General features: G+C 40.1%; 1 protein-coding gene across 2 annotated transcripts in view; it reads right to left on the bottom strand.

Annotated features, from left to right (window-relative positions):
- The window catches only part of TBC1D22A (TBC1 domain family member 22A), a 446,515-nt gene that overhangs the window by 149,890 nt on the left and 284,325 nt on the right, over positions 1 to 12,300 (bottom strand). The window lies entirely within an intron of this gene.

The raw sequence follows: 12,300 nt of genomic DNA, 5'->3' as shown, positions 1-12,300 counted from the left end.
TGCTGTAGTAATGTGTTCTGCAGTGTACAGCAAGAGTCTGGCCTTAATATGTACTTGTTATTTTATAGGTTGTAAAAAAGGCTGTATAAGATTGGAAGGTGGGACTAAGCCCTAGATTTCAGAAATTAAGATTTTGAAGGAAAAAATTTCAATCAAGGATCATTTAGGATGTATTTTTGCCTATTTTTTGCATTGATGGTGCTGGCTATTCAAAATTATTGCTCATGCATGCTTTTATACAATTATATACAATTTTATACACCGTCTTTTCAATATCATTATCTGTTTAGTCTTACTTAGCGGTTCATTTTCAATAGTAAGAAAATGCTTACATTTTTATTCAAGGGCTCATCTTTCATAAACTTAAACCTATTATTAGTACTTTTGATTTGACTTAAACTATTAACGTGATCTAAAATTCACCTAATTAGAACATTTCATGTATTCCCACATTGAGCCAAGCTACTCTTTTATGCAACTCCTCTGACATTAGACTATAAAATCACACCAAAACATATTAAAATGCTAGCTATGAATCTTTTAATATATTATTAATATTAATATGGGACTGGAGAGTTGGGACTAAGTAATGGGACAGAAAGCTTTTCCTATTGGTTCAATGGTTCAAATTTGCGCAGGTTGATAGTGACCAATATTAGCTGTTTAAAAATCAAAGGTAAATGAATTGCTGGTCCCAGCATAGTTTCCAGTATCCACCACTACAAATGGCAGTAAATAATATAACGGTTAGCAAGTGTCAGCAGAAATACCAAAAAGTCAATAGGCATGGAAATTGAGTTATGCATTCTGTGTGAACATGGTTTCTCTGCAGCACAAATGAAGGCACATTGCCATAGTGCTGAAAGTGACTGAGCTTTAGCTGCTTCCATATTTCCATTAAAATGAGAAATAAGAGACACATGAGAAGCCCTCATTCAAATTAATCAACATGGGACACTTTTCAAAGTTGCTCCAAACCAGCAATACTTTCAGTACCACATCTCTTTCTGTAATGTCGGTAATGTCTGACATTCAATTATTCTGAAGAGACATTTTAAATTATGGGCCATATACTGTATACAACTGCTTTAAAACAAGTCAAGAAACCATCCCTTCATGTATGTACCACTAGGCTGTGTTCTCTCCCCAAAACTGTGTTTTTACATCTCTAGTACAAGCTAATCCTATTTAAAAAAATAGAAGTAAATTTACCCTAAATTCAGATTTACCAAAGTTTTACAGAAGAATTAGGAGATCTGACACACCTCTGTTCCCTGGTTTTGCCCAGGACTACAAGCAGAACTTCTAGAATATAGTAAAAACATGGTTCTCAATTTCCATTCCAAATGAACACAAAAAATACAGGGAATCCTATAAGAATTCCAGCTCAGCTTCTAAATCAAAAGGCTTTAAATAAGTTGAAGCATTTAATTTTTAGATACCTATCTGAACTGAATCATGAGCATTTCACCCATTACTGACTGAAGAGTTTGGAGTGAAAACTCAGCCTTATGACTTGAATACATACAACACAACCTTAATGAAAGTAGTATCAGCGCAACAGTGATCAGAAATTATTCAATATATTATTTTCAAAAGGTATTAACTTTACTCATGTTATTTGTCATTATGTCAAAAATCTATTATGAGCCTTACACTTCTAAAATTCTTCCTTGGCACTAAATTTACCGTACCAAAATATATATCTTACAAATAAAAAGGCAAGTTAAGAACAGTTCCGAAACCACAATATAAAAATTCAAAACAGCATTTCAGAACAGAGTTAGAACCCAGTTTTCAGCCAAACTGAAGAGCAAAAAATACTTACCACATGCATGTGTAAAACCCAAAGCTAGAAGGCTTCCAAGGATAGAAAACTCTGCTCCTTCTATAGGGGAAAAGACAGCTCTCGACAGTCTCATTTATATTAATTATAATTACCGTGTTTTGTTGCCTTTAGTTGGAAATCATCCTGGAGTAAGGAGGTCACCTGGACCTTACAGGTAAGAGACTCTAGTTTGGGAATAGTGGATTCTAGTTTGGGATGCTCAACAAGGAGAGGACTCTATGCAAGAGTCTTGTTTTGTTCTAGTATCCCGACCTGGAGACTCTGAACAATGTTTGGCATGATTCTGTGGAACTGGACCAGGCTGAACTAGTGGTGGTGGCAATGGAGCAGAGCTGTCTGCACAGTAAGGACCAGACTGGATCAGTGGCAGAGCTGATGACATGGAACTGGACCAGGTGACTACAAATCAGAGTAGGACTTGGCTGTGGGACTTCTCTGCAGGGCAGGCTCCAGGCACCAGCTTACCAAGCAGGTGCTTGGGGCGGCCACTTCGGAGAGGGGCAGCACGTCCAGCTGTTCGGCGGCAATTCGGCGGACAGTCCCTCACTCCTGCTCGGAGCAAAGGACCTCCCGCCGAATTGCCGCCGCAGATCGCGATCACGGCTTTTTTTTTTGTTGTTGTTGGGCTGCTTGGGGCGGCCAAAACCCTGGTGCCGGCCCTGCTTCTTTGGACTGGAGCAGACAAGTCAAAGAGAGCCACTCCTTGACGCCCCTTGACTACCTCTGAATCTAACTGGACTGAAATGAGCAAAACTCAATCAGTGCATGTAAATATATGATAATATAAATTATTATATTATATATATTATGTTTCTTTTGGCTTTCACCCATTTTCCACAAAAAAAGGTACTTTTGGTTCCATACCTTATAAGTACTAAGTGTAGTAAACTAGTTAGCAAAATATTTTTTCACGGATTCTGCCTTCAGTACTCTTTGTAGCCAAGAATTCTAATGTCATTCCACTGGTATCATTTTTTCTGGTCATTCAGTTGTGTCAAATTTGAAAACATCTACAGTGAGGTGCCCTACCTAGGTTCATCCTCCTGCTGAATAGTATATATAAGGTGTAGAGGGGCAGTTGCCCCGCTCCTGTGAAAGGCTAGGCTGATTGGGGAAGCAGCCACAGCTGGGGCCACACCCCAGTCAGGCCACAGCTGGCCCTATAAAAGGGTTGTGAGCCAGGAGCTGAGTCAGTCTCTCTCTAGCTTTGGAGTGAGACGGTGAGCTAGCTACCTGAAGGAGCAAAGGGTATCATGGGCAGAGCAGTGCTGGGAAAGGGGTAGGCTGAGCTGGGGAGCTCAGACCTGGTGACCTCCCAGGCTGCAGCCTGACGGGAAGGCCTAGAGAGGTACTGGGTTGCAGGGAAAGGCAGCAGGTCCAAACCCCCGTGGTCAATGATGAGTGGCCATTACACTGCAGTCTGCCCCAGTGAACAGGGGCTATATGATGACTGGCAGTAACCACTGAAGCGAGGTGGGCTTAGAGGGTTGGGGGTTCCCCTGGGAGGAGAGACCAAGAGAGTGGGGGTACTGCTGGAGCAGAACCCCAAGGTAAAGGGGCACCGGGTTCCGGGAGGGACACAGGGGCCCTAAGGCAGGTGAGACACCGGCCTGAAGAGGGTGCTCCAGGCTGAACAAGAGCTAATTCCCAAGACGACCAGCAGGAGGTGCCGTGCCGGTGAGTCTCACTTCGCTACATAAGGGTTGCTCTAGCTTACTGAGTCCTTGGCATGTTCTAAAGCAAAAAAAAAAAAATATCATCATACTAACCATTAACAGAAGAGGAAAAGAGGTAGAAAAGAAAAGGATTCTCAGGTAAGCACTACACACCACTGAAAATAGAAGATCAATGAGCAGTGATATGTTTGTTGTCTACAAGTAGCACTTACCTGAGAATCTTGGGGTTTTTTTAACCTCTTTCCAGTGTACTTCACGTTGCTGACCAGTCACAGAAGTTGATGTGTAAACAAAGCTGAAGTTCATTATAACAATGAAGGTTTTGAGACAGATGACACTGAATGTCATCTCCCTTAATGCCACTGATATAACCAAACATACCAAGGGCTGCATACAGCAGCAGATAAATCAGCTTCAATGCATTTAGTGCAGAAACTACTTTAGTAGCTGTCAGTTTCTTGTTGGTAGAATGCATGTACTGTATGTTTATTAAGGCTACAGCCATACAGTAGAAGGCATTAATTAAGACATAAAGCAACACCATCAGTTGGTGATGGGAAAGAGGAAGTAGGAAGGAGAATTGAGACACCAAAGTGAGCAATGCAATACTGTGAGGCCTATCCAATCAGACATGTGCCAGTCAGGTGATGATAACCCCAATCTATTCCTTTTGAAAGCTTGTGTCGCATTCTGAGCTAAGTCATCAATGGCCACCCAACATCTGACTATCTATTCCTGGAAATTTTTGGAACAATGTTTCACACCTTGCAACCAGATGAGTAATGCCCCTAACCCCCAGACAATACAATGACAATGTTTAAGAGTGGCTCGGGACATCACTTTATCGCTTCTTGGACAGCCTGAATGGCACAAACAGTACAAAGAGAACATCTATAAAAACAAAAATAGGGCAATAAACAAAACTGAGGTGTCAAGTATTCCACATACTTCATCCAAAATCTGTTTATGCAAGAAGAAGAGCTAACAGTAAGACTCAGCTGGAGAAATACAGCTTCTAACTTGTGAAGAGACATTTAAGTGACAAAGCACCTCAACACTTCACCTGCAGAAGTAAATTCCTAACCAGTCTGCAGTTGAAAAAAATGACAGCTAAGGTAGCTCCTACTCATCATACTTCATCAGAAGTTAGGTTGTGTCACTATCTGGTGAGGCAGTACTGGCTTTGATGCATCTATTTTAGACCATTTTATAAATTTGTCCCCTATTATCATGGAAATCGTAAGTGGCATGGCATGTATTAACATACACAAACTGATTTAGCACAAAATCTTTAAATATGCATTGGTTGGGGTTTTCTTAAAATGAACATTTATAGATACATGCAAAGCCTTAAAAAAAGGACGTTTAAGTTGAAGTCACATGTGACCCAATAACCCCTCAATGCCAACTGGCAAAGCGTTATAAGAATATCCTGATTCTGGTATGTAAATTCTATCTCAAAGAATATCTTGCAAAGTCTTAAATGAAAGCCAAGATCACACCGGTCATAAATGTCATTGTGAAATGTATGTACAGATACTATGTAAGGAGCTATGTATGTAAACTAAAAATATGTTCTTAGATTCTGTATCAAAGCAAAGGTGAGGAAACCAGTTTCCTGTCAGTCAAAAAATGTTTATTCACCTTTACCTCTGTCAGCATGGAAATTAAGCCTTAAAACAATGGAGGCACATTTATATATAAAGTCACAAGAAAGAGATGAAATTCACGGGGAACAACACCTTATCCTGAAATACACTTCAAATGTTTACTGGGCTGTATATATTTAAGTGCTGTGATATTAAGCTAGGAGCTGATCCTGAGTTGCATCAGACAAGATGGTGTGTACACTGTTCCCCTGGGGACAGCCAACTTGGTATTTCTATGAGTGTTCAGTGGAGAAGGGTCTGAACACTCCAGGTGAATGCTTCAAAGGGACTCGGGGATTGGATTACCCTGTTTTTGAACCTGCATGGCAAAGTCAGGGATGGCATAGCCTGGTAGTGTCAGGGAACTGACACCCAGTCAAGCACAATAAAGTCTCCCTCACACTGGAGGCAGGGTGACTCAGTTCTGGGGACCCCGAGAACCATCACACTGCACTTCAGCAGGTAGTCTGGGTACATAACTTCTACAATGCATTGTCAAGAAAACTGCCTTTTGAAAAGTGATGAATTCCAACTGGCTGACTTGCAAATCTCAATAGGCAGAAGTGACCTGAGGCTAGATACCACTGCTGCCCTAGCTCTGGTTAAATGATCTCTAATATCACACTCACTGTCAAAGAATAACAATGAGAAATAAATAAAGAGCCATCAATCCCATGGTATTAGGTGGGTCAGCGGCTTGCATTTTGCATTAATGCTTCACTACTGGAAATCTTGACTTTTGATATCGCTAAGTTAATGTAGCTCTCTTGTACACAGTCTGATATTATGCATTGTTCACAAAGGAAATGAACATCCAAGATACTGTAAAGGAGTGCTTTCTAAGATGAAGCAAAATTAATTTAATAGATCAGGAAGAGGAACAAACTAAAGAAGAGTGGCTAGAATGCTAAATTCTTTTACATAATATAATCAAATATTTTTTAAAAAAAATTGGTTATACATAAATACAAAGCACCTAACATCAAGTTTGCCCCTTCAAGTTTGTGAATAGGCATTATGTACAGTTGTTAATTACATGATCATACACATATATCTCTAGAGGGAGAGAGGGTGGGTTTTTGTTTGTTTGTTTGTTTTTTTACACACAGAACCACTGATTCTGTGCACAGGATGGACATACAGGGTGGCAGATTAAGATTGTGTGGTCAAACATAAAACTGGCATTTCCTAACTTTTGAGTTCTTGACTCTTTGCAAGCTAAATAACAATCTTTTTGTGTGTGTGCGCAATATATGCAAGATTTAAAAAAATGGGTGCTTAATGTTAGGCTCTTTCCATTGACTTCAACCTCTTTGAAAGTCAGAAAACTTATTAAATATAGAATTAGAGGTTTAACTATAGACACCAATATTTGAAATCTTGGCCCAAATACATTTAAGCACTTAAATAGGATCTCTAATATTCTAAAATACTGAATGAAGTTCAGTAGCTTACTTATTTAAGTGCCTAAATATGGACTTATAATCATATCTATTTTTTAAAGTTTGGCTTGGCTATATTTGGAAATACACACATACATATATTTATACATATATATCCGTGTGTGTATGTGTGTGTATTTTATGTCTACAACTAAAATATCCTCTAAATCGGAGACTTTTTAACCAACCCACTGTTTCAGTTCCATATAGGTTTTACCATCCTGTCAAAGGCTAAAGGCCGAATAAGCTTTAACGATGGAGCTAGTATCAGTGCCCCCACAATACGTTTGTATTATGTTTAGTCTGTTTAATTTTTATAAAGAGTAATCAACAATGGAAGAAATTATGAAGCTAATAAGTAAGCATCAGAGATTATAAAGAAAACTGGATGACGAAAAAGAAAAGGACCTCTTGCTATAGATAAAGAGTGACTCAAAATAAAGTGCTGAATTACAAATGGAAATTCTGACCCTAATGCAAATAGCAGCCAGCTTGATGCCGTGAGACATTATGCATGACATTGGCAGCATGACAGAGGATTCCATTCATAACTGCTTCACAATCAGAAGTACTTTAATTTCAATATTTAAAACAGCATGTTAACTTTTTTAGGCATCAAAGATTCTCCCCCCCCCCCCCGATACTTATATTCATTTTTAACATCACAGTACAAATGGATATACAGTGTCTGACATTCAGCCCCATACTGCCATTTCGAGACTGGGATGCACATGTATGAATTCAATTACTGGAATAACATTGTTCACTCTTAGTTTTGCACAAAAGACTGGTAAGCGACATAAATACAGAAGATACATCTTGATATATGCTCTGAAAGACAAAAACCAATTTCAATCTAAAAAATTTAAACTGAAGTAAGGCAAAAAGAAATCCCAAAGTTGTTACAAACTCTTATGAAATGCCTTAAATCAGATCAGGGTGCTTTTTTTGAGTTGTTGATAATAGGCATAAAATTCTATAACATTTATCTAATATGGCAGAGCATGGAAGATGTACAGATTGACATCTCTACCCTTCCAAATAAAAATTGTTAAATAATGTAAGTACAAAGTTAGAAAGTAGCAATAGTATTTGTTGTAAGTGTACAAAGAAACCTTTAAATCATTATCATGTCAACCACAAGCTCTTTTAGAATGGAGCAGACATGCAACTTGTCTTACTTCCTTTTCATAAACGCACATAAATCTGTTAAACTCCTGCCAATCCTGCATAACTTCAGACATTGTAATATTGCACTTTCCCCACTGGGCTGTGCTGTGAGGTGAGCATCAGGAACTGTCGCTTTCCTGTCCTCCCCTTATGCAGCCCGGGGGGAGAAAGTAACCTGGATGCAAGGAGCCCTGACACTGCACCTCACCCCCCCCCCAGTCCTCTTGGGGGTGCGTGAGCAGCTGTGCCTGGTGCTCAGTGCATCCAGATCAGTTTCCCCAAGTGGGCACAGAAGAGGAGTTAGGGGGACAGGAAGGGTGCAGGGGTTACGGGCAGAGGGGGCATGGTGCAGCACAAAGTAAGGGTGGTAATACACCATATACCATGCCACCCTTACCTCTCTGCTGCTGCTGCTGGTGGCAATGCCCACAGACCTAGGCACACAGCCAGCAGCTGCCACTATCTGGCCACCCAGCCAGGGCTTAATTTGTGCCGGGGCTTGCTAGGGTTGAGCCCCAGCTCCTCTTTTAATATAAATTAAGGACGGGGGGCGGGGGGGGCAGCAGGGCCCTGGGGGGTTGGGAAGCCAGGGGAGCCCATAAGGGCCAGAGGCACCAAGATACAAGTTTGCCCATGGCTCCATTTCCCCTAAGACAGGCCCTGGGCGGATCTTACCATGGCCCAACTCCAGCTTTTGGCTTGGCCAAGGGGCAGTTGCTGCGGGAAGGGGAAGAGCAGGGAGTGGGGCCCCGTGGCAAGGGAGGGGTTGGGGGGCCCAAAAATTCTTTATCTACCTCTTGTAAGTAGAAGATAAAACTGAGGTCTTGTATTACAATTTCTGACTGTGGAATCTTTTACATCTGATTTCAATAAAGTTCACATAATTCAGTTCTAAAGACTTAAAATTTCAGTGTCCTAAGAGTACTTTAGCAATTTGGAAAAAAAATTTAACCTTTGAAAGGAACACTGTAGCTAATCAAAGGCATTTGTTCTCACATAAAAAAACAAGCCAAGTCAAAGAAAGTTGAATTTCCTCTTGTTAAAGTACAATCCAAATTAAGGAAAGAATAAACCAAACTAAATCTTTAAAGCTAAGAAGCCCGCACCACAGACCTTGTTGTGTGTACAAGCTGTATAGTGCTTCTAATTATACTATTTTAGGAGGAAGGAAAATTAAAAGTTGTTGTTAAGCAACAGTCTTCTTTTTCAAAATGTACTCTGTGTTTGTAAAGTTCTGCTGTAAAGACATTACCATATTTTTACAGATTTATCAAAGCAATTACAGAACACCTATGCATTTTGTTATAGGGAATTTGTGAACCTTTGCAAAAACTTTATTCTCATATAACTGACTTACTTACAATAATTTTGGAGTATGTATGCAACAACCTACTTCACATAGCTGATTAAATCTGAATTAAGTTAGACAGAAAGTCAGATATTGGCAAGACTGTGCTTGATACTGTAAAATTCAAGATAGATTATGGGGCCATAGAAGGGGCCACTGTGTTAATCTAGTCTGACCTGCTGCATAACACAGGCCATGGGACTTCCCTGTATTAACTCGTGTTTGAACTAGACATGTCCTTTAGAAAAATATCCAGTCTCCGCACTATACTTTCATCAACACTTACTAATCTATGCTATCTAGAGTTAAACATATCGCTAGTTTAGCATTTTAATTCTACATCTTCCACTTTTTCCTCTTATAAATCATGATGCCCTCCTCAATGACAAAGAGACATGAAGAGTTGTTGACACTACAGCATGCATCGAGTGGATGTAGATCTGAGCACTGAAAATTATGATGACACCGTGTGCTTGTTTATAAAGGCAGGAAGACTGAAGACAGCAAGTGTTTCAAGAAGTGGTACTCATCATTGCAGACTCCCCCCCTCCTTAGTATTCGATTCATGCAAGAAAAGCAGCAAATACCAAGACGGCGTATGTTACCGAGGCAGATAAAGCTCAGGTAGATGCTACCAAGCTTGAAATATTCGGTTCTCCAGGAAAATCAACTTTAAAGCAGATGACCCAAGAGGTCAACACAGTTTCCAACCCCTTAGTAAACAATCCAGTCACAGACAACAGGCATAGTGAATTCTGGCTGCTAGTTTGGGAGACATACTTTATATAAGCATTTCTGATAAACCATATTGTATAGAGCATAACTTCCAAATCTGCCAGGGACACTCTTACACCTCAATACATTTTCACAACACTAACAAAACTACTTATTACCTAAACAATGATAAGCCACTGCATACGCACTTTATGAGACAACTGTTATTCCTCAAACTGCATATTATTTTGTATAGTTTTGTTATTCACCATTATACTACCACCCAGGGAGAGGCAACTGCTGCAAAATAACTTCTTTACCTGAAAGGACTTGAAGATTTTAAAAGATACTGTAGGCACAGCAAGGAAATCTGCAACACAATATATGGCTTTCTGCAGAAATGGATCATACAGAAACTGCAGGAATCTGCAGAATCTCAAAAGGAACACTGAACTTTTCCAGTGACAGCAACAGTTACACCACATAACATTACTCCAACAAAACCTATAATTCATTGTCTCTGCAGACCTTATTTACACATTCAGGTTTATTTTAACTATTGTGGTTATTATTACTCTTCAATTATATTATACTAGAAAAGTTAGTAGTCTAAAGCTTAAAACAGAGCCTGATTCGCTCGCAGTTGGTGATGTCTTTTATGTTGCTCTATCAGTGCAAAAGGGACCTAACTGGCAACCACAGAATTTCCCCAGCAAAAAGGGATATGCTCTATCCTATGGGATATTTTCAGCTGCAAGAACAACCCCTTGGGGCAGTTAGAGCTGATCATAAATTAGAGAGGCTGCTCTACTTAAAGGAGACAGGTCTCAGGAGGCTAAAAATTGGGGAAATCTATCTCCAACTTATCCAAATCCTGTGCTCAGAACGGCTTGACTAAAAGTGAGACCCCATCATAGTTAAAGTACTTTTCTACCAATGTTGCACTTAATATGTCATCAGCTTTACCAACGGGTAAACAGTAATTCAAGCAAAATGTGACACTTTCAGATCAGAGTGGTATAAATGATCAAGCCTGTACTTAACTATAAATTAATACTTCTATAGTGCATTTCATCTGAGGATCTCTAAGTACTTTAAAAACATTAGCCAAATCTCTCAACATTCCGCCCAGACAAATAAATGTAAATATTTTTGTGATGAGTATATTGAGGGAGAGAGAAATTAAGTGATATGCCCCAAATGTACAAATAATAAACAGTAAGCATTTTTCATAAATAGAATACAACAGAATCCAGAGGTCCTTATCGCCACTTCCTGCTTTAACCAGCAGGTAATACTGCTTCCGAATAATATGCTGTGATAAATAAAGTCAGGTGGGGTAGCTCCCTTTGATGGACACTCAGACAGCCAGTTAGCTGTTAAATCTCTCTTGGTAGTGGTTCTCTACTTGCTTTACCTGTAAAGGGTTAAAAAGTCCCCCAGGTAAAGAAAAAAAAGTGGGCATCTAACCAAAACAGCCAATGGGAAGGCTAGAACTTTTTAAAATTGGGAAAAAAAAACTTTCCCTTTGTCTGTTGTTCTCTCTGAGCTGCAGGGACAGGAAGCAGCAATGCTACTATAAGCAGGAATGCTGGGTAAGGTTTGAACCAGGTATGAAAAATTATCTTCCATACCTAGAAGGAATCATTTGGACAGAAATGTTTAGATAACGCGATCAGATTTCTTTATTTTGGCTTGTGGATCTCCTCTGTGCTAACCCCAGATGCTTTTGTTGCTTGTAACCTTTAAGTTGAACCCCCCAAGAAAGCTATTTTGGGTGCTTGGTTTTTGGAATTGCTCTTTTAAAATCTAGCAAAAGCCTAAGTTCCAGATGTATTTTCTTCCTTTTTGTTTTTAATAAAATTTACCTTTTTTAAGAACAGGATTGGATTTTTGGTGTCCTAAGAGGTTTGTGCATATGCTGTTTGATTAGCTGGTGGCAACAGCTAATTTCCTTTGTTTTCTTTCTCAGCTCTTCCCCGGAGGGGGGGTGAAAGGGCTTGACGGTACCCCACAGAGAGGAATTCCCAAGTGCTCCTTCCTGTGTCCAAGGGAGTTTTTTGCATTTGGGTGGTGGCAGCGTTTACCAAGCTAAGGTCAGAGAAAAGCTGTATCCTTGGGAGTTTAAGGCTATGTCCTCACTATGGGCGTGGGAGGGGGGTCGATTTAAGATACGCAAATTCAGCTACGCGAATAGCGTAGCTGAATTCGACGTATCGGAGTCGACTTACCCTGCTGTGAAGACAGCGGCAAATCGACTTCCGCGGCTCCCCCGTCGACGGCGCTTACTCCTACCTCCGCTGGTGGAGTAGAAGCGTCGATTCGGGGATCAATTGTCGCGTCCCGACGAGATGCGATAATTCGATCCCCGAGAGATCGATTTCCACCCGCTGATTCAGGCAGGTAGTGTAGACCTGCCCTAATACAAGTCTGGAGTAGCACATATTAATTT

This window comes from Malaclemys terrapin, chromosome 1 (genome assembly GCF_027887155.1).
Source record: "Malaclemys terrapin pileata isolate rMalTer1 chromosome 1, rMalTer1.hap1, whole genome shotgun sequence".
Lineage (NCBI taxonomy): Eukaryota > Metazoa > Chordata > Testudines > Emydidae > Malaclemys > Malaclemys terrapin.
Note: the sequence above shows the minus strand (reverse complement) of the source record. Positions and strands in the feature narration are given on the sequence as shown.